Raw genomic sequence first — 22844 nt, forward strand, 5'->3', positions numbered from 1 at the left:
CAGGACCAACCGCCGTGGCGAAGCGCTGTTGGGGTGGGCGGCTGAGCACGACCTCCGGCTGGTGAACCAGGGCTCCGAAGCCACTTTCGTAGGGCCGCAGGGAACGTCCGTCATCGATTTGACGTGGGCAACCCCTGCGGCCCTGCGACTCGTGTCGGGGTGGCGAGTGGCCGTAGAGGTGGCCACACTTAGTGACTACCTCTACATCACCATGTCGGTGAGGGCCACCCCGGCACGAAGGGAGCCCCTCAGACGGAGGCGTGCGGCGGATGCCGGGGCCCAACCGCGATGGTCCCTCAAGAGGGTGAGTTGGGAGATGGCAGAGGCAGCCGCAACGGTGGCAGCCTGGTCCCATCCAGAGGATGGACCCGTCGAGGACGTCGAGCGAGAGGCCGAGTGGTTCCGGGGCGCGTTCAAGGAGGTGTGCGATGCCTCCATGCCCCGGACCAGGCCTCCCAGAGGACAGGGCGCGGCGTATTGGTGGTCGCCGCACATCGAGCAGTGCAACGCTCGGTGTGCGCGCGCCCGCCGTAGATACACCCGCGCCCGACGGTCACGTCGTCGACGCCCGGCCGCGGAGCAGATGGCGCTCATATACGAGGAGTTCGCCAGGGAGCGGCGAACCCTCCAGCGCGCCATCCGAGATGCCAAGACACAGGCATGGAAGTGCCTCCTCGGGGAGCTGAACAGAGATCCGTGGGGGCGCCCGTATAAGTTAGTAATGGACAAGCTTCGTCCATGGGCGCCCCCGCTGACAGAGACTCTCGACCTCCAGTTTTTAGAGGAGGTGGTATCAACCCTGCTCCCGGGGTCTAACCGGGACGGGGTACCACCTTCTCGAGAACCCTGGGACCCTACCATCTGGTCCCAGGAACTGGAGGTCACCCCCGAGGAGATGGGCCGGGCAGTTCGTCGGATGAGGTCTCGGAGAGTTGCTCCGGGTCCCGACGGCGTGCCCGGCCAGGTGTTGGCCTGTGCCCTTGGCGTCTTGAGCCCGCGGTTCGGGAGGCTGCTGAGCGGTTGCCTCCGCCGAGGGGTATTCCCCTCCCCCTGGAAGGCGGCGCGGCTGGTCCTTCTCCAGAAGGCGGGAAGGCCCGCAGGTGCGCCCTCCGCGTACCGGCCGGTGTGTTTGTTGGATGAGGCGGGCAAGCTCTTTGAACGCATAGTGGCTGCCCGCCTCTCCAACCACCTGTCCACAGTAGGACCCGACTTGGCCCCCTGCCAATTCGGCTTTAGAGAGGGACGGTCCACGCTCGATGCCATAGAGCTGGTCCGCTCCCTCTCTCAGGGGGCCACCTCCCAGGGTAGAGTGGTTCTGGCGATATCAATAGATATCGTCAATGCATTTAACACCCTGCCCTGGGAGGCGATTATGGGGGCGCTAGATTTTCATCGTGTGCCCCCATACCTGAGGAGGATAGTCGGGTCCTACCTAAGCGACAGGTGGATCAGTTGCACCGGCCGGGATGGAGTATGCAAGCGGAGGGGAGTCGTACGCGGTGTTCCGCAGGGGTCGGTTCTAGGACCCCTGCTATGGAACATCGGCTATGACTCGGTACTGCGGGTTCCGCTGCCCGCTGACGTAGCGCTGGCGTGTTATGCCGATGACACGCTGGTGCTCGTCAGCGGGTCAGACTGGAGAGCGACTGCGCGCGCCGCGGAGGTGGCGGTGGCCACCGTCGTGGCCGAAATTCGCAGGCTGGGTCTAGAGGTGGCGCCCCAGAAATCGGAGGTCATGTTCTTTCAGAGACTTGGCCCCCGAGGGGTGCCACCGACCGGCCTGCGGATCCGAGTTGGGACAGCTTACGTCGAGGTGAAGGCCCATATGAAATACCTGGGCCTGATCCTCGACAGCCGGTGGCGCTTCGTAGAGCATTTCGACCGCTTGGCCCCCCGCGTGGAGAAGGCGGCTGCCGCGTTAGGCCGCCTTCTTCCGAATATCGGGGGGCCTGATGTTGGAGTCCGCCGCCTCTATGTGGAGGTGGTGCGTTCAATTGCCCTCTACGGGGCCCCTATTTGGGCCCCGCAACTGGATGCCAGCCGGCGCAGCACGGAGATGCTGCGCCGCGTCAACCGTCGGCTGGCAATCCGGGTAGTAAGAGGGTATCGCACCATCTCCCACGAGGCGGCGACTACCCTGGCGTGTCTCCCGCCCCTGGAGCTCCTAGCCTGGAGAAACCAATTGGTTTTCCGGCATTCCAGGGAGCTTCAGGAGGCTGGGAGGCCGCCAGAGGAGAGGAGGCAAGCGGTCGAAGGGACGAGGCGCCATGCCCAACGGACCGTTTTGTTTATGTGGTTCCACCAACTAATTCAGGCAGGTGGAGCCACACAACGGTCCGTTGGTGCAGTCCTGCCACATTGGCAAGAGTGGCAAGACAAACCGGGTAGGCTGTCCTACAGGATGACACAGGTGCTCACCGGGCATGGTTGCTTTGGTGAGTACCTGTGTCGAATCGGGAAGGAGGCGACGGCGGTGTGCCACCACTGTGGGGATCCTCAGGACACGGCGCAGCACACGCTGGCAGCCTGCCCAGCGTGGGCAGATGAGCGCCGTGTCCTGCTGCAGGAAGTTGGGAGGAACCTCTCGCTGGCCACAGTAGTTGGCAAGATGGTGGCCAGCGAGAGGACATGGCAAGTGGTGGCCTCCTCCTGCGAGGTAGTTATGTCACAGAAGGAGGCCGCCGAGAGGGCGCGCGAGCAGGCCGCGCATCGCGCTCGAAGAGGGAGGGCTCCCAGAGGAGCCAGGGCGAGGCGACCTTCGCCTCCTAGCCCACTCCAATAGCTCCTGAAGGGGTAGGTGGCCAGTCAAATTTCAACTCCGGCCACCACGTCGATGGCCGGGGGATGGACGGGCCGCCGGTGTGGGCTGCAGGTGCTCGGCGATAGGGACCCGAGCACCGAAGGCAGCTCCGGTGCCGCGGGCGTCGGGTGACCTGGCGTCTGCGGCGCAGAAATCAGGGGGGGAGGGACACGTTGTCAATCCCCCCGGGATGAGCCTCGATAGGCAAGGCGCGGCGGGGGACTCTGTGATGTCTCACTAGAGTTCCCGGTCCCACGCCGCAGCGCCCGAGGACGGTCACCGTGGGGTTTTAGCCGGTAGGAGTCCGGCACTACTCTGAGGCCCTCCCCTACTTATGGGCCTCGGGGTGTCCATGAGGATTTCCCCACGTACAAAAAAAAAAAAAAAAAAAAGGTCTGGTATTTGCCATCATCCGGCTCATACTTTCGCATATTTCGCATACTTGTTGGCCAGCTCCTGGGCGTTTTCTGGTTTGGATCACGTAGTAATGTGGCACCACATTGCAGCCGTGAGTTAAACCTGGATTCAATCTATATTTTAGAGGATAACACCGGCTAGGTCATGGTTAGGTCTGGTATTTGCCATCATCTGGCTCATAGTTTCGCATTTTTCGCATACTTATTGGCCAAATCCTGGGCGTTTTCTGGTTTGTATCACGTAGTAATGTGGTACCACACTGCCACATGAGTTAAACCTGTATTCAATCTATATTTTAGAGGATAACACCGGTTAGGTCAGGGTTAGGTCTGGTATTTGCCATCATCTGGCTCATAGTTTCGCATTTTTCGCATACTTGTTGGCGAGATCCTGGGCGTTTTCTGGATTGGATCACGTAGTAATGTAGAACCACTCTGAAACAGTGAGCTAAACCTGGATTCAATCTATATTTCAGTAGATAACACCGGTTAGGTCAGGGTTAGGTCTGGTATTTGCGATCATCTGGCTCATACTTTCGCATTTTTCGCATACTTGTTGGCCATATCCTGGGCGTTTTCTGGTTTGGGTCACGTAGTAATGTGGTACCACACTGCAAATGTGAGTTAAACCTGGATTCAATCTATATTTTAGAGGACAACACCGGTTAGGTCAGGGTTAGGTCTGGTATTTTCCATCATCTGGCTCATACTTTCGCATTTTTCGCATACTTGTTGGCCAGATCCTGGGCGTTTTCTGGTTTGGGTCACGTAGTAATGTGGTGGCACACTGCATCAGTGAGTTAAACCTGGATTCAATCTATATTTTAGAGGATAACACCGTTTAGGTCAGGGTCAGGTCTGGTATTTGCCATTATCTGGCTCCTACTGTCGTCTTTTTTACCTACTTGTTGGCCTGATCCTGGGCGTTTTCTGGGTTGGATCATGTAGTAGTGTGGTACCGCACTGAAAGAGTGAAGTAATCCTGGATTCCATCTATATATTAGAGGGTAACACCGGTTAGGTTTGGGTTAGGTCTGGAATTTGCTATCATCTGGCTCATACTTTCGCATTTTTCGCATACTTGTTGGCCAGATCCTGGGCGTTTTCTGGTTTGGGTCACGAAGTAATGTGGTACCACACTGCAACAGTGAGTTAAACCTGGATTCAATCTGTATTTTAGAAGATAACACCGGTTAGGTCAGGGTTAGGTCTGGTATTTGCCAATATCCGGCTCATACTTTCGCCTTTTTCACCTACTTGTTGGCCTGATCCTGGGCGTTTTCCGGGTTGGATCACGTAGTAATGTGGTACCACACCGCCACATGAGTTAAACCTGGATTCAATCTATATTTTAGTGGATAACACCGGTTAGGTCAGAGTTAGGTCTCCTATTTGCCATCATCCGGCTAATACTTTCGCATTTTTCGCATACTAGTTGGCCAGCTCCAGGGCGTTTTCTGGTTTGGGTCACGTAGTAATGTAGTACCAAACTGCAACTGTGAGTTAAACCTGGATTCAATCTGTATTTTAGAGGATAACACCGGTTAGGTCAGGGTTAGGTCTGGTATTTGCCATTATCTGGCTCATACTTTCGCCTTCTTTACCTACTTGTTGGCCTGATCCTGGGCGTTTTCTGGGTTGGATCACGTAGTAATGTGGTACCACACCGCCACATGAGTTAAACCTGGATTCAATCTATATTTTAGTGGATAATACCGGCTAGGTCAGAGTTAGGTCTGCTATTTGCCATCATCCGGCTAATACTTTCGCATTTTTCGCATACTTGTTGGCCAGATCCTGGGTGTTTTCTGGTTTGGGTCACGTAGTAATGTGGTGCCACTCTCAAACAGTGAGTTAATCCTGGATACAATCTATATTTTAGAGGATAACAGCGGTTAGGTCAGGGTTAGGTCTGGTATTTGCCATCATCTGGCCCATACTTTCGCATTTTTCGCATACTTGTTGGCCAGATCCTGGGCGTTTTCTGGTTTGGGTCACGTAGTAATGTGGTACCACACTGCAACAGTGAGTAAAACCTGGATTCAATCTGTATTTTAGAGGATAAAACCGGTTAGGTCAGGGTTAGGTCTGGTATTTGCCATCATCCGGCTCATACTTTCGCATTTTTCGCATACTTGTTGGCCAGATCCTGGGCGTTTTCTGGTTTGGGTCACGAAGTAATGTGGTACCACACTGCAACAGTGAGTTAAACCTGGATTCAATCTGTATTTTAGAAGATAACACCGGTTAGGTCAGGGTTAGGTCTGGTATTTGCCAATATCCGGCTCATACTTTCGCCTTTTTCACCTACTTGTTGGCCTGATCCTGGGCGTTTTCCGGGTTGGATCACGTAGTAATGTGGTACCACACCGCCACATGAGTTAAACCTGGATTCAATCTATATTTTAGTGGATAACACCGGTTAGGTCAGAGTTAGGTCTCCTATTTGCCATCATCCGGCTAATACTTTCGCATTTTTCGCATACTAGTTGGCCAGCTCCAGGGCGTTTTCTGGTTTGGGTCACGTAGTAATGTAGTACCAAACTGCAACTGTGAGTTAAACCTGGATTCAATCTATATTTTAGAGGATAACACCGGTTAGGTCAGGGTTAGGTCTGGTATTTGCCATCATCAGGCTCATACATTCGCATTTTTCGCATACTTGTTGGCCAGATCCTGGGCGTTTTCTGGGTTGGATCAGGTAGTAGTGTGGTACTGCACTGAAAGAGTGAAGTAATCCTGGATTCGATCTATATGTTAGAGGGTAACACCGGTTAGGTTTGGGTTAGGTCTGGAATTTGCCATCATCTGGCTCATACTTTCGCATTTTTCGCATACTTGTTGGCCAGATCCTGGGCGTTTTCTGGGTTGGATCACGTAGTGTGGCACCACACTCAAACAGTGAGTTAAACCTGGATTCAATCTATATTTTAGACGATAACACCGGTTAGGTCAGGGTTAGGTCTGGTATTTGCCATCATCAGGCTCATACATTCGCATTTTTCGCATACTTGTTGGCCAGATCCTGGGCGTTAACTGGTTTGGCTCACGTAGTAATGTAGAACCACTCTGAAACAGTGAGTTAAACCTGGATTCAATCTATATTTTAGAGGATAACGCCGGTTAGGTCAGGGTTAGGTCTGGTATTTGCCATCATCCGGCTCATACTTACGCATTTTTCGCATACTAGTTGGCAAGATCCTGGGCGTTTTCTGGGTTGGATCAGGTAGTATTGTGGTACCGCACTGAAAGAGTGAAGTAATCCTGGATTCGATCTATATATTAGAGGATAACACCGGTTAGGTCAGGGTTAGGTCTGGTATTTGCCATCATCCGGCTTATACTTTCGCATTTTTCGCATACTTGTTGGCCAGATCCTGGGCGTTTTCTGGGTTGGATCAGGTAGTAGTGTGGTACCGCACTGAAAGAGTGAAGTAATCCTGGATTCGATCTATATATTAGAGGGTAACACCGGTTAGGTTTGGGTTAGATCTGGAATTTGCCATCACGTGGCTCATACTTTCGCATTTTTCGCATACTTGTTGGCCAGATCCTGGGCGTTTTCTGGTTTGGGTCACGTAGTAATGTGGTACCACACTGAAACAGTGAGTTAATCCTGGATTCAATCTATATTTTAGAGGATAACAGCGGTTAGGTCAGGGTTAGGTCTGGTATTTGCCATCATCTGGCCCATACTTTAGCATTTTTCGCATACTTGTTGGCCAGATCCTGGGCGTTTTCTGGTTTGGGTCACGTAGTAATGTGGTACCACACTGCAACAGTGAGATAAACCTGGATTCAATCTGTATTTTAGAAGATAACACCGGTTAGGTCAGGGTTAGGTCTGGTATTTGCCAATATCCGGCTCATACTTTCGCCTTTTTCACCTACTTGTTGGCCTGATCCTGGACGTTTTCCGGGTTGGATCACGTAGTAATGTGGTACCACACCGCCACATGAGTTAAACCTGGATTCAATCCATATTTTAGTGGATAACACCGGTTAGGTCAGAGATAGGTCTGGTATTTGCCATCATCTGTCTCATACTTTCGCATTTTTCACCTACTTGTTGGCCTGATCCTGGGCGTTTTCTGGTTTGGGTCACGTAGTAATGTGGTACCACACTGCAACAGTGAGATAAACCTGGATTCAATCTGTATTTTAGAAGATAACACCGGTTAGGTCAGGGTTAGGTCTGGTATTTGCCAATATCCGGCTCATACTTTCGCCTTTTTCACCTACTTGTTGGCCTGATCCTGGACGTTTTCCGGGTTGGATCACGTAGTAATGTGGTACCACACCGCCACATGAGTTAAACCTGGATTCAATCCATATTTTAGAGGATAACACCGGTTAGGTCAGGGTTAGGTCTGGTATTTGCCATCATCTGGCTCATAGTTTCGCATTTTTCGCATACTTGTTGGCGAGATCCTGGGCGTTTTCTGGATTGGATCACGTAGTAATGTAGAACCACTCTGAAACAGTGAGCTAAACCTGGATTCAATCTATATTTCAGTAGATAACACCGGTTAGGTCAGGGTTAGGTCTGGTATTTGCGATCATCTGGCTCATACTTTCGCATTTTTCGCATACTTGTTGGCCATATCCTGGGCGTTTTCTGGTTTGGGTCACGTAGTAATGTGGTACCACACTGCAAATGTGAGTTAAACCTGGATTCAATCTATATTTTAGAGGACAACACCGGTTAGGTCAGGGTTAGGTCTGGTATTTTCCATCATCTGGCTCATACTTTCGCATTTTTCGCATACTTGTTGGCCAGATCCTGGGCGTTTTCTGGTTTGGGTCACGTAGTAATGTGGTGGCACACTGCATCAGTGAGTTAAACCTGGATTCAATCTATATTTTAGAGGATAACACCGTTTAGGTCAGGGTCAGGTCTGGTATTTGCCATTATCTGGCTCCTACTGTCGTCTTTTTTACCTACTTGTTGGCCTGATCCTGGGCGTTTTCTGGGTTGGATCATGTAGTAGTGTGGTACCGCACTGAAAGAGTGAAGTAATCCTGGATTCCATCTATATATTAGAGGGTAACACCGGTTAGGTTTGGGTTAGGTCTGGAATTTGCTATCATCTGGCTCATACTTTCGCATTTTTCGCATACTTGTTGGCCAGATCCTGGGCGTTTTCTGGTTTGGGTCACGAAGTAATGTGGTACCACACTGCAACAGTGAGTTAAACCTGGATTCAATCTGTATTTTAGAAGATAACACCGGTTAGGTCAGGGTTAGGTCTGGTATTTGCCAATATCCGGCTCATACTTTCGCCTTTTTCACCTACTTGTTGGCCTGATCCTGGGCGTTTTCCGGGTTGGATCACGTAGTAATGTGGTACCACACCGCCACATGAGTTAAACCTGGATTCAATCTATATTTTAGTGGATAACACCGGTTAGGTCAGAGTTAGGTCTCCTATTTGCCATCATCCGGCTAATACTTTCGCATTTTTCGCATACTAGTTGGCCAGCTCCAGGGCGTTTTCTGGTTTGGGTCACGTAGTAATGTAGTACCAAACTGCAACTGTGAGTTAAACCTGGATTCAATCTGTATTTTAGAGGATAACACCGGTTAGGTCAGGGTTAGGTCTGGTATTTGCCATTATCTGGCTCATACTTTCGCCTTCTTTACCTACTTGTTGGCCTGATCCTGGGCGTTTTCTGGGTTGGATCACGTAGTAATGTGGTACCACACCGCCACATGAGTTAAACCTGGATTCAATCTATATTTTAGTGGATAATACCGGCTAGGTCAGAGTTAGGTCTGCTATTTGCCATCATCCGGCTAATACTTTCGCATTTTTCGCATACTTGTTGGCCAGATCCTGGGTGTTTTCTGGTTTGGGTCACGTAGTAATGTGGTGCCACTCTCAAACAGTGAGTTAATCCTGGATACAATCTATATTTTAGAGGATAACAGCGGTTAGGTCAGGGTTAGGTCTGGTATTTGCCATCATCTGGCCCATACTTTCGCATTTTTCGCATACTTGTTGGCCAGATCCTGGGCGTTTTCTGGTTTGGGTCACGTAGTAATGTGGTACCACACTGCAACAGTGAGTAAAACCTGGATTCAATCTGTATTTTAGAGGATAAAACCGGTTAGGTCAGGGTTAGGTCTGGTATTTGCCATCATCCGGCTCATACTTTCGCATTTTTCGCATACTTGTTGGCCAGATCCTGGGCGTTTTCTGGTTTGGGTCACGAAGTAATGTGGTACCACACTGCAACAGTGAGTTAAACCTGGATTCAATCTGTATTTTAGAAGATAACACCGGTTAGGTCAGGGTTAGGTCTGGTATTTGCCAATATCCGGCTCATACTTTCGCCTTTTTCACCTACTTGTTGGCCTGATCCTGGGCGTTTTCCGGGTTGGATCACGTAGTAATGTGGTACCACACCGCCACATGAGTTAAACCTGGATTCAATCTATATTTTAGTGGATAACACCGGTTAGGTCAGAGTTAGGTCTCCTATTTGCCATCATCCGGCTAATACTTTCGCATTTTTCGCATACTAGTTGGCCAGCTCCAGGGCGTTTTCTGGTTTGGGTCACGTAGTAATGTAGTACCAAACTGCAACTGTGAGTTAAACCTGGATTCAATCTATATTTTAGAGGATAACACCGGTTAGGTCAGGGTTAGGTCTGGTATTTGCCATCATCAGGCTCATACATTCGCATTTTTCGCATACTTGTTGGCCAGATCCTGGGCGTTTTCTGGGTTGGATCAGGTAGTAGTGTGGTACTGCACTGAAAGAGTGAAGTAATCCTGGATTCGATCTATATGTTAGAGGGTAACACCGGTTAGGTTTGGGTTAGGTCTGGAATTTGCCATCATCTGGCTCATACTTTCGCATTTTTCGCATACTTGTTGGCCAGATCCTGGGCGTTTTCTGGGTTGGATCACGTAGTGTGGCACCACACTCAAACAGTGAGTTAAACCTGGATTCAATCTATATTTTAGACGATAACACCGGTTAGGTCAGGGTTAGGTCTGGTATTTGCCATCATCAGGCTCATACATTCGCATTTTTCGCATACTTGTTGGCCAGATCCTGGGCGTTAACTGGTTTGGCTCACGTAGTAATGTAGAACCACTCTGAAACAGTGAGTTAAACCTGGATTCAATCTATATTTTAGAGGATAACGCCGGTTAGGTCAGGGTTAGGTCTGGTATTTGCCATCATCCGGCTCATACTTACGCATTTTTCGCATACTAGTTGGCAAGATCCTGGGCGTTTTCTGGGTTGGATCAGGTAGTATTGTGGTACCGCACTGAAAGAGTGAAGTAATCCTGGATTCGATCTATATATTAGAGGATAACACCGGTTAGGTCAGGGTTAGGTCTGGTATTTGCCATCATCCGGCTTATACTTTCGCATTTTTCGCATACTTGTTGGCCAGATCCTGGGCGTTTTCTGGGTTGGATCAGGTAGTAGTGTGGTACCGCACTGAAAGAGTGAAGTAATCCTGGATTCGATCTATATATTAGAGGGTAACACCGGTTAGGTTTGGGTTAGATCTGGAATTTGCCATCACGTGGCTCATACTTTCGCATTTTTCGCATACTTGTTGGCCAGATCCTGGGCGTTTTCTGGTTTGGGTCACGTAGTAATGTGGTACCACACTGAAACAGTGAGTTAATCCTGGATTCAATCTATATTTTAGAGGATAACAGCGGTTAGGTCAGGGTTAGGTCTGGTATTTGCCATCATCTGGCCCATACTTTAGCATTTTTCGCATACTTGTTGGCCAGATCCTGGGCGTTTTCTGGTTTGGGTCACGTAGTAATGTGGTACCACACTGCAACAGTGAGATAAACCTGGATTCAATCTGTATTTTAGAAGATAACACCGGTTAGGTCAGGGTTAGGTCTGGTATTTGCCAATATCCGGCTCATACTTTCGCCTTTTTCACCTACTTGTTGGCCTGATCCTGGACGTTTTCCGGGTTGGATCACGTAGTAATGTGGTACCACACCGCCACATGAGTTAAACCTGGATTCAATCCATATTTTAGTGGATAACACCGGTTAGGTCAGAGATAGGTCTGGTATTTGCCATCATCTGTCTCATACTTTCGCATTTTTCACCTACTTGTTGGCCTGATCCAGGACGTTTTCCGGGTTGGATCACGTAGTAATGTGGTACCACACCGCCACATGAGTTAAACCTGGATTCAATCTATATTTTAGTGGATAACACCGGTTAGGTCAGAGTTAGGTCTGCCATTTGCCATCATCCGGCTAATACTTTCGCATTTTTCACCTACTTGTTGGCCAGATACTGGGCGTTTTCTGGGTTGGATCACGTAGTAATGTGGCACCACACTGCAGCCGTGAGTTAAACCTGGATTCAATCTATATTTTAGAGGATAACACCGGTTAGGTCAGGGTTAGGTCTAGTATTTGCCATCGTCTGCCTCATACTTTCGCATTTTTCGCATACTTGTTGGCCAGCTCCAGGGCGTTTTCTGGTTTGGGTCACGTAGTAATGTAGTACCAAACTGCAACTGTGAGTTAAACCTGGATTCGATCTATATATTAGAGGGTAACACCGGTTAGGTCAGGATTAGATCTGGTATTTGCCATCATCTGTCACATACTTTCGCATTTTTCACCTACTTGTTGGCCAGATACTGGGGGTTTTCTGGGTTGGATCACGTAGTAGTGTGGCACCACACTCAAACAGTGAGTTAAACCTGGATGCAATCTATATTTCAGAGGATAACACCGGTTAGGTCAGGGTTAGGTCTGGTATTTGCCATCATCCAGCTCATACTTTCGCATTTTTCGTATACTTATTGGCCAGATCCTGGGCGTTTTCTGGTTTGGGTCAGGTAGTAGTGTGGAGCCACTCTCAAACATTGAGTTAAACCTGCATTCAATCTATATTTTAGAGGATATCTCCGGTTAGGTCAGGGTTAGGTCTGGTATTTGCCATCATCAGGCTCATACATTCGCATTTTTCGCATACTTGTTGGCCAGATCCTGGGCGTTTTCCGGGTTGGATCACGCAGTAATGTGGTACCACACTGAAACAGTGGGTTAAACCAGGATTCAATCTATATTTTAGAGGATAACAGCGGTTAGGTCAGGGTTAGGTCTGGTATTTGCCATCATCCGGCTCATACTTTCGCCTTTTTCACCTACTTGTTGGCCTGATCCTGGGCGTTTTCCGGGTTGGATCACGTAGTAATGTGGTACCACACCGCCACATGAGTTAAACCTGGATTCAATCTATATTTTAGTGGATAACACCGGTTAGGTCAGAGTTAGGTCTCCTATTTGCCTTCATCCGGCTAATACTTTCGCATTTTTCGCATACTAGTTGGCCAGCTCCAGGGCGTTTTCTGGTTTGGGTCACGTAGTAATGTAGTACCAAACTGCAACTGTGAGTTAAACCTGGATTCAATCTATATTTTAGAGGATAACACCGGTTAGGTCAGGGTTAGGTCTGGTATTTGCCATCATCAGGCTCATACATTCGCATTTTTCGCGTACTTGTTGGCCAGATCCTGGGCGTTTTCTGGGTTGGATCAGGTAGTAGTGTGGTACTGCACTGAAAGAGTGAAGTAATCCTGGATTCGATCTATATGTTAGAGGGTAACACCGGTTAGGTTTGGGTTAGGTCTGGAATTTGCCATCATCTGGCTCATACTTTCGCATTTTTCGCATACTTGTTGGCCAGATCCTGGGCGTTTTCTGGGTTGGATCACGTAGTGTGGCACCACACTCAAACAGTGAGTTAAACCTGGATTCAATCTATATTTTAGACGATAACACCGGTTAGGTCAGGGTTAGGTCTGGTATTTGCCATCATCAGGCTCATACATTCGCATTTTTCGCATACTTGTTGGCCAGATCCTGGGCGTTAACTGGTTTGGCTCACGTAGTAATGTGGAGCCACTCTCAAACATTGAGTTAAACCTGGATTCAATCTATATTTTGGAGGATAACACCGGTTAGGTCAGGGTTAGGTCTGGTATTTGCCTTCATCTGGCTCATACTTTCGCCTTTTTCACCTACTTGTTGGCCTGATCCTCGGCGTTTTCTGGGTTGGATCACGCAGTAATGTGGTACCACACTGAAACAGTGGGTTAAACCAGGATTCAATCTATATTTTGGAGGATAACAGCGGTTAGGTTTGGGTTAGGTCTGGTATTTGCCATCATCCGGCTCATACTTACGCATTTTTCGCATACTAGTTGGCAAGATCCTGGGCGTTTTCTGGGTTGGATCAGGTAGTATTGTGGTACCGCACTGAAAGAGTGAAGTAATCCTGGATTCGATCTATATATTAGAGGATAACACCGGTTAGGTCAGGGTTAGGTCTGGTATTTGCCATCATCCGGCTCATACTTTCGCATTTTTCGCATACTTGTTGGCCAGATCCTGGGCGTTTTCTGGGTTGGATCAGGTAGTAGTGTGGTACCGCACTGAAAGAGTGAAGTAATCCTGGATTCGATCTATATATTAGAGGGTAACACCGGTTAGGTTTGGGTTAGATCTGGAATTTGCCATCACGTGGCTCATACTTTCGCATTTTTCGCATACTTGTTGGCCAGATCCTGGGCGTTTTCTGGTTTGGGTCACGTAGTAATGTGGTACCACACTGAAACAGTGAGTTAATCCTGGATGCAATCTATATTTCAGAGGATAACACCGGTTAGGTCAGGGTTAGGTCTGGAATTTGCCATAATCTGGCTCATACTTTCGCAGTATTCGCATACTTGTTGGCCAGATCCTGGGCGTATTCTGGGTCGGATCACGTAGTAATGTGGCACCACACTCAAACAGTGAGTTAAACCTGGATTCAATCTATATTTTAGAGGATAACACCGGCTAGGTCCGGGTTAGGTCTGGTATTTGCCATCATCTGGCTCATAGTTTCGCATTTTTCGCATACTTATTGGCCAGATCCTGGGCGTTTTCTGGTTTGGATCACGTAGTAATGTGGCACCACACTCAAACAGTGAGTTAATCCTGGATTCAATCTATATATTAGAGGGTAACACCGGTTAGGTCAGGGTTAGGTCTGGAATTTGCCATAATCTGGCTCATACTTTCGCAGTTTTCGCATACTTGTTGGCCAGATCCTGGGCGTTTTCTGGTTTGGATCACGTAGGAATGTAGAACCAGTCAGAAACTGTGAGTTAAACCTGGATTCAATCTATATTTTAGAGGATAACACCGGTTAGGTCAGGGTTAGGTCTGGTATTTGCCATCATCTGGCTCATATATTCGAATTGTTCGCATACTTGTTGGCCAGATCCTGGGCGTATTCTGGGTCGGATCACGTAGTAATGTGGCACCACACTCAAACAGTGAGTTAAACCTGGATTCAATCTATATTTTAGAGGATAACACCGGCTAGGTCCGGGTTAGGTCTGGTATTTGCCATCATCTGGCTCATAATTTCGCATTTTTCGCATACTTATTGGCCAGATCCTGCGCGTTTTCTGGTTTGGATCACGTGGTAATGTGGTTCCACACTGCAACAGTGAGCTAAACCTGGATACAATCTATATTTTAGAGGATAACACCGGTTAGGTCAGGGTTAGGTCTGGTATTTGCCATCATCCGGCTCATACTTTCGCATTTTTCGCATACTTGTTGGCCAGATCCTGGGCGTTTTCTGGGTTGGATCAGGTAGTAGTGTGGTACCGCACTGAAAGAGTGAAGTAATCCTGGATTCGATCTACATATTAGGGGATAACACCGGTTAGGTCAGGGTTAGGTCTGGTATTTGCCATCATCCGGCTCATACTATCGCATTTTTCGCATACTTGTTGGCCAGATCCTGGGCGTTTTCTGGGTTGGGTCAGGTAGTAGTGTGGTACCGCACTGAAAGAGTGAAGTAATCCTGGATTCGATCTATATATTAGAGGATAACACCGGTTAGGTCAGGGTTAGGTCTGGAATTTGCCATAATCTGGCTCATATTTTCGCATTTTTGGCATAGTTCTTGGCCAGATCCTGGGCGTTTTCTGGGTTGGATCAGGTAGTAGTGTGGTACCGCACTGAAACAGTGAGTTAATCCTGGATTCAACGTATATTTTAGAGGATAACACCGGTTACGTCAGGGTTGGGTCTGGTATTTGCCATCATCTGTCTCACACTATTGCATTTTTCACCTACTTGTTGGCCAGATACTGGGCGTTTTCTGGGTTGGATCACGTAATAATGTGGCACCACACTCAAACAGTGAGTTGAACCTGGATTCAATCTATATTTCAGAGGATAACACCGGTTAGGTCAGGGTTAGCTCTGGTGATTGCCATCGTCTACCGCATTCTTTCGCATTTTTCGCATACTTGTTGGCCAGATCCTGGGCGTTTTCTGGTTTGGATCACGTAGTAATGTAGAACCACTCTGAAACAGTGAGCTAAACATGGATTCAATCTATATTTTAGAGGATAACACCGGTTAGGTCAGGGTTAGGTCTGGCATTTGCCATCATCTGTCTCATACTTTCGCAGTTTTCGCATACTTGTTGGCCAGATCCTGGGCGTTTTCTGGTTTGGATCACGTAGGAATGTAGAACCAGTCTGAAACAGTGAGTTAAACCTGGATTCAATCTATATTTTAGAGGATAACACCGGTTAGGTCTGGGTTAGGTCTGGTATTTGCCATCATCTGGCTCATATATTCGAATTGTTCGCATACTTGTTGGCCAGATCCTGGGCGTATTCTGGGTCGGATCACGTAGTAATGTGGCACCACACTCAAACAGTGAGTTAAACCTGGATTCAATCTATATTTTAGAGGATATCACCGGCTAGGTCCGGGTTAGGTCCGGTATTTGCCATCATCTGGCTCATAGTTTCGCATTTTTCGCATACTTATTGGCCAGATCCTGGGCGTTTTCTGGTTTGGATCACGTGGTAATGTGGTTCCACACTGCAACAGTGAGCTAAACCTGGATACAATCTATATTTTAGAGGATAACACCGGTTAGGTCAGGGTTAGGTCTGGTATTTGCCATCATCTGGCTCATATATTCGAATTGTTCGCATACTTGTTGGCCAGATGCTGGGCGTATTCTGGGTCGGATCACGTAGTAATGTGGCACCACACTCAAACAGTGAGTTAAACCTGGATTCAATCTATATTTTAGAGGATAACACCGGCTAGGTCCGGGTTAGGTCTGGTATTTGCCATCATCTGGCTCATAGTTTCGCATTTTTCGCATACTTATTGGCCAGATCCTGGGCGTTTTCTGGTTTGGATCACGTAGTAATGTGGCACCACACTCAAACAGTGAGTTAATCCTGGATTCAATCTATATATTAGAGGGTAACAGCGGTTAGGTCAGGGTTAGGTCTGGAATTTGCCATAATCTGGCTCATACTTTCGCAGTTTTCGCATACTTGTTGGCCAGATCCTGGGCGTTTTCTGGTTTGGATCACGTAGGAATGTAGAACCAGTCTGAAACTGTGAGTTAAACCTGGATTCAATCTATATTTTAGAGGATAACACCGGTTAGGTCAGGGTTAGGTCTGGTATTTGCCATCATCTGGCTCATATATTCGAATTGTTCGCATACTTGTGGGCCAGATCCTGGTCGTATTCTGGGTCGGATCACGTAGTAATGTGGCACCACACTCAAACAGTGAGTTAAACCTGGATTCAATCTATATTTCAGAGGATAACACCGGCTAGGTCCGGGTTAGGTCTGGTATTTGCCATCATCTGGCTCATAGTTTCGCATTTTTCGCATACTTATTGGCCAGATCCTGGGCGTTTTCTGGTTTGGATCACGTGGTAATGTGGTTCCACACTGCAACAGTGAGCTAAACCTGGATACAATCTATATTTTAGAGGATAACACCGGTTAGGTCAGGGTTAGGTCTGGTATTTGCCATCATCTGGCTCATATATTCGAATTGTTCGCATACTTGTTGGCCAGATCCAGGGCGTATTCTGGGTCGGATCACGTAGTAATGTGGCACCACACTCAAACAGTGAGTTAAACCTGGATTCAATCTATATTTTAGAGGATAACACCGGCTAGGTCCGGGTTAGGTCTGGTATTTGCCATCATCTGGCTCATAGTTTCGCATTTTTCGCATACTTATTGGCCAGATCCTGGGCGTTTTCTGGTTTGGATCACGTGGTAATGTGGTTCCACACTGCAACAGTGAGCTAAACCTGGATACAATCTATATTTTAGAGGATAACACCGGTTAGGTCAGGGTTAGGTCTGGTATTTGCCATCATGTGGCTCATACTTTCGCATTTTGCGCATACTTGTTAGCCAGATCCTGGGCGTTTTCTGGTTTGGATCACGTAGGAATGTAGAACCAGTCTGAAACAGTGAGTTAAACCTGGATACAATCTATATTTTGGAGGATAACACCGGTTAGGTCAGGGTTAGGTCTGGTATTTGCCATCATCTGGCTCATACATTCGAATTGTTCGCATACTTGTTGGCCAGATCCTGGGCGTATTCTGGGCCGGATCACGTAGTAATGTGGCACCACACTCAAACAGTGAGTTAAACCTGGATTCAATCGATATTTTAGAGGATAACACCGGCTAGGTCCGGGTTAGGTCTGGTATTTGCCATCATCTGGCTCATATATTCGAATTGTTCGCATACTTGTTGGCCAGATCCTGGGCGTTTTCTGGGTTGGATCAGGTAGTAATGTGGCACCACACTCAAACAGTGACTTAAACCTGGATGCAATCTATATTTCAGAGGATAACACCGGTTAGGTCAGGGTTAGGTCTGGTATTTGCCATCATCCAGCTCATACTTTCGCATTCTTCGCACCCTTGTTGGCCAGATCCTGGGCGTTTTCTGGTTTGGGTCACGTAGTAATGTGGAGCCACTCTCAAACATTGAGTTAAATCTGGATTCAATCTATATTTTGGAGGATTACACCGGTTAGGACAGGGTTAGGTCTGGTATTTGCCATCATCCGGCTCATACTTTCGCATTTTTCGCATACTTTTTGGCCAGATACTGGGCGTTTTCTGGGTTGGATCACGTAGTAATGTGGCACCACACTCAAACAGTGACTTAAACCTGGATGCAATCTATATTTCAGAGGATAACACCGGTTAGGTCAGGGTTAGGTCTGGTATTTGCCATCATCCAGCTCATACTTCCGCATTTTTCGCACCCTTGTTGGCCAGATCCTGGGCGTTTTCTGGTTTGGGTCACGTAGTAATGTGGTACCACACTGAAACAGTGGGTTAAACCAGGATTCAATCTATATTTTAGAGGATAACACCGGTTAGGTTTGGGTTAGGTCTGGTATTTGCCATCATCCGGCTCATACTTTCGCATTTTTCGCATACTTGTTGGCCAGATCCTGGGCGTTTTCTGGGTTGGATCAGGTAGTAGTGTGGTACCGCACTGAAGCAGTGTAGTAATCCTGGATTCAATCTATATTTTAGAGGATAACACCGGTTAGGTCAGGGTTAGGTCTGGTATTTGCCATCATCCGGCTCATACTTTCGCATTTTTCGCATACTTGTTGGCCAGATCCTGGGCGTTTTCTGGGTTGGATCAGGTAGTAGTGTGGTACCGCACTGAAAGAGTGAAGTAATCCTGGATTCGATCTATATATTAGAGGATAACACCGGTTAGGTCAGGGTTAGGTCTGGTATTTGCCATCATCCGGCTCATACTTTCGCATTTTTCGCACCCGTGTTGGCCAGATCCTGGGCGTTTTCTGGTTTGGGTCACGTAGTAATGTGGAGCCACTCTCAAACATTGAGTTAAATCTGGATTCAATCTATATTTTGGAGGATTACACCGGTTAGGACAGGGTTAGGTCTGGCATTTGCCATCATCCGGCTCATACTTTCGCATTTTTCGGATACTTGTTGGCCAGATACTGGGCGTTTTCTGGGTTGGATCACGTAGTAATGTGGCACCACACTCAAACAGTGACTTAAACCTGGATGCAATCTATATTTCAGAGGATAACGCCGGTTAGGTCAGGGTTAGGTCTGGTATTTGCCATCATCCAGCTCATACTTCCGCATTTTTCGCACCCTTGTTGGCCAGATCCTGGGCGTTTTCTGGTTTGGGTCACGTAGTAATGTGGTACCACACTGAAACAGTGGGTTAAACAAGGATTCAATCTATATTTTAGAGGATAACACCGGTTAGGTTTGGGTTAGGTCTGGTATTTGCCATCATCCGGCTCATACTTTCGCATTTTTCGCATACTTGTTGGCCAGATCCTGGGCGTTTTCAGGGTTGGATCAGGTAGTAGTGTGGTACCGCACTGAAAGAGTGAAGTAATCCTGGATTCGATCTATATATTAGAGGATAACACCGGTTAGGTCAGGGTTAGGTCTGGTATTTGCCATCATCCGGCTCATACTTTCGCATTTTTCGCATACTTGTTGGCCAGATCCTGGGCGTTTTCTGGGTTGGATCAGGTAGTAGTGTGGTACCGCACTGAAAGAGTGAAGTAATCCTGGATTCGATCTATATATTAGAGGATAACACCGGTTAGGTCAGGGTTAGGTCTGGTATTTGCCATCATCCGGCTCATACTTTCGCATTTTTCGCATACTTGTTGGCCAGATCCTGGGCGTTTTCTGGGTTGGATCAGGTAGTAGTGTGGTACCGCACTGAAAGAGTGAAGTAATCCTGGATTCGATCTATATATTAGAGGATAACACCGGTTAGGTCAGGGTTAGGTCTGGTTTTTGCCATAATCTGGCTCATATTTTCGCATTTTTGGCATACTTCTTGGCCAGATCCTGGGCGTTTTCTGGGTTGGATCAGGTAGTAGTGTGGTACCGCACTGAAACAGTGAGTTAATCCTGGATTCAACGTATATTTTAGAGGATAACACCGGTTACGTCAGGGTGGGGTCTGGTATTTGCCATCATCTGTCTCACACTATTGCATTTTTCACCTACTTGTTGGCCAGATACTGGGCGTTTTCTGGGTTGGATCACGTAGTAATGTGGCACCACACTCAAACAGTGAGTTGAACCTGGATTCAATCTATATTTCAGAGGATAACACCGGTTAGGTCAGGGTTAGCTCTGGTGATTGCCATCGTCTACCTCATTCTTTCGCATTTTTCGCATACTTGTTGGCCAGATCCTGGGCGTTTTCTGGTTTGGATCACGTAGTAATGTAGAACCACTCTGAAACAGTGAGCTAAACCTGGATTCAATCTATATTTTAGAGGATAACACCGGTTAGGTCAGGGTTAGGTCTGGCATTTGCCATCATCTGTCTTATACTTTCGCAGTTTTCGCATACTTGTTGGCCAGATCCTGGGCGTTTTCTGGTTTGGATCACGTAGGAATGTAGAACCAGTCTGAAACAGTGAGTTAAACCTGGATTCAATCTATATCTTAGAGGATAACACCGGTTAGGTCTGGGTTAGGTCTGGTATTTGCCATCATCTGGCTCATATATTCGAATTGTTCGCATACATGTTGGCCAGATCCTGGGCGTATTCTGGGTTGGATCACGTAGTAATGTGGCACCACACTCAAACAGTGAGTTAAACCTGGATTCAATCTATATTTTAGAGGATAACACCGGCTAGGTCCGGGTTAGGTCTGGTTTTTGCCATCATCTGGCTCTTAGTTTCGCATTTTTCGCATACTTATTGGCCAGATCCTGGGCGTTTTCTGGTTTGGATCACGTGGTAATGTGGTTCCACACTGCAACAGTGAGCTAAACCTGGATACAATCTATATTTTAGAGGATAACACCGGTTAGGTCAGGGTTAGGTCTGGTATTTGCCATCATGTTGCTCATACTTTCGCATTTTTCGCATACTTGTTAGCCAGATCCTAGGCGTTTTCTGGTTTGGATCACGTAGGAATGTAGAACCACACTCAAACAGTGAGTTAAACCTGGATGCAATCTATATTTCAGAGGATAACACCGGTTAGGTCAGGGTTAGGTCTGGAATTTGCCATAATCTGGCTCATACTTTCGCAGTTTTCGCATACTTGTTGGCCAGATCCTGGGCGTTTTCTGGTTTGGATCACGTAGGAATGTAGAACCAGTCTGAAACTGTGAGTTAAACCTGGATTCAATCTATATTTTAGAGGATAACACCGGTTAGGTCAGGGTTAGGTCTGGTATTTGCCATCATCTGGCTCATATAATCGAATTGTTCGCATACTTGTTGGCCAGATCCTGGGCGTATTCTGGGTCGGATCACGTATTAATGTGGCACCACACTCAAACAGTGAGTTAAACCTGGATTCAATCTATATTTTAGAGGATAACACCGGCTAGGTCCGGGTTAGGTCTGGTATTTGCCATCATCTGGCTCATAGTTTCGCATTTTTCGCATACTTATTGGCCAGATCCTGGGCGTTTTCTGGTTTGGATCACGTAGTAATGTGGCACCACACTCAAACAGTGAGTTAATCCTGGATTCAATCTATATATTAGAGGGTAACACCGGTTAGGTCAGGGTTAGGTCTGGAATTTGCCATAATCTGGCTCATACTTTCGCAGTTTTCGCATAATTGTTGGCCAGATCCTGGGCGTTTTCTGGTTTGGATCACGTAGGAATGTAGAACCAGTCTGAAACTGTGAGTTAAACCTGGATTCAATCTATATTTTAGAGGATAACACCGGTTAGGTCAGGGTTAGGTCTGGTATTTGCCATCATCTGGCTCATATATTCGAATTGTTCGCATACTTGTTGGCCAGATCCTGGGCGTATTCTGGGTCGGATCACGTAGTAATGTGGTACCACACTCAAACAGTGAGTTAAACCTGGATTCAATCTATATTTTAGAGGATAACACCGGCTAGGTCCGGGTTAGATCTGGTATTTGCCATCATCTGGCTCATAGTTTCGCATTTTTCGCATACTTATTGGCCAGATCCTGGGCGTTTTCTGGTTTGGATCACGTGGTAATGTGGTTCCACACTGCAACAGTGAGCTAAACCTGGATACAATCTATATTTTAGAGGATAACACCGGTTAGGTCAGGGTTAGGTCTGGTATTTGCCATCATCCGGCTCATACTTTCGCATTTTTCGCATACTTGTTGGCCAGATCCTGGGCGTTTTCTGGGTTGGATCAGGTAGTAGTGTGGTACCGCACTGAAAGAGTGAAGTAATCCTGGATTCGATCTACATATTAGAGGATAACACCGGTTAGGTCAGGGTTAGGTCTGGTATTTGCCATCATCCGGCTCATACTTTCGCATTTTTCGCATACTTGTTGGCCAGATCCTGGGCGTTTTCTGGGTTGGATCAGGTAGTAGTGTGGTACCGCACTGAAAGAGTGAAGTAATCCTGGATTCGATCTATATATTAGAGGATAACACCGGTTAGGTCAGGGTTAGGTCTGGAATTTGCCATAATCTGGCTCATATTTTCGCATTTTTGGCATAGTTCTTGGCCAGATCCTGGGCGTTTTCTGGGTTGGATCAGGTAGTAGTGTGGTACCGCACTGAAACAGTGAGTTAATCCTGGATTCAACGTATATTTTAGAGGATAACACCGGTTACGTCAGGGTTGGGTCTGGTATTTGCCATCATCTGTCTCACACTATTGCATTTTTCACCTACTTGTTGGCCAGATACTGGGCGTTTTCTGGGTTGGATCACCTAGTAATGTGGCACCACACTCAAACAGTGAGTTGAACCTGGATTCAA

The sequence above is a fragment of the Colletes latitarsis genome, unplaced genomic scaffold (assembly GCF_051014445.1).
Source record: "Colletes latitarsis isolate SP2378_abdomen unplaced genomic scaffold, iyColLati1 scaffold0021, whole genome shotgun sequence".
NCBI classification, from domain to species: Eukaryota; Metazoa; Arthropoda; class Insecta; order Hymenoptera; family Colletidae; genus Colletes; species Colletes latitarsis.